The sequence below is a fragment of the Dreissena polymorpha genome, chromosome 8, assembly GCF_020536995.1.
Source record: "Dreissena polymorpha isolate Duluth1 chromosome 8, UMN_Dpol_1.0, whole genome shotgun sequence".
Classification (NCBI taxonomy): Eukaryota; Metazoa; Mollusca; class Bivalvia; order Myida; family Dreissenidae; genus Dreissena; species Dreissena polymorpha.
In genome coordinates this window covers 20,325,759-20,326,092 of record NC_068362.1, presented here as the reverse complement: position 1 = coordinate 20,326,092, position 334 = coordinate 20,325,759, and positions in this window count along the sequence as shown.

The following is a 334-nucleotide window of genomic DNA, read 5'->3' as shown; positions in this document are numbered from 1 at the left end:
TGTCTCTTGACAAAAACATATCTAGTAACATTTAATTTGACTTATGAGACACCATTACTAAAAACATTTGACTTTTGATTTATGCCATACATCGTGGGTGCTTGTCGGAAGGTAAATGGATAACTTAGTCAGTTAATACTCACTAGAAACAGTCCTAACATTGGTTTACTCGGATTTTATTGTTGATCCTTATGTAGATCACACTGTGCATTCCAATCTCTATGTTATTTAATGTTAAAGCCAACCTTCAACTTTAGCCACAACTTCACCTTTCATAAAGGTACGGAACCTAATAACCATACATTTTCATAAAGACCCCCATACCATTAATTTT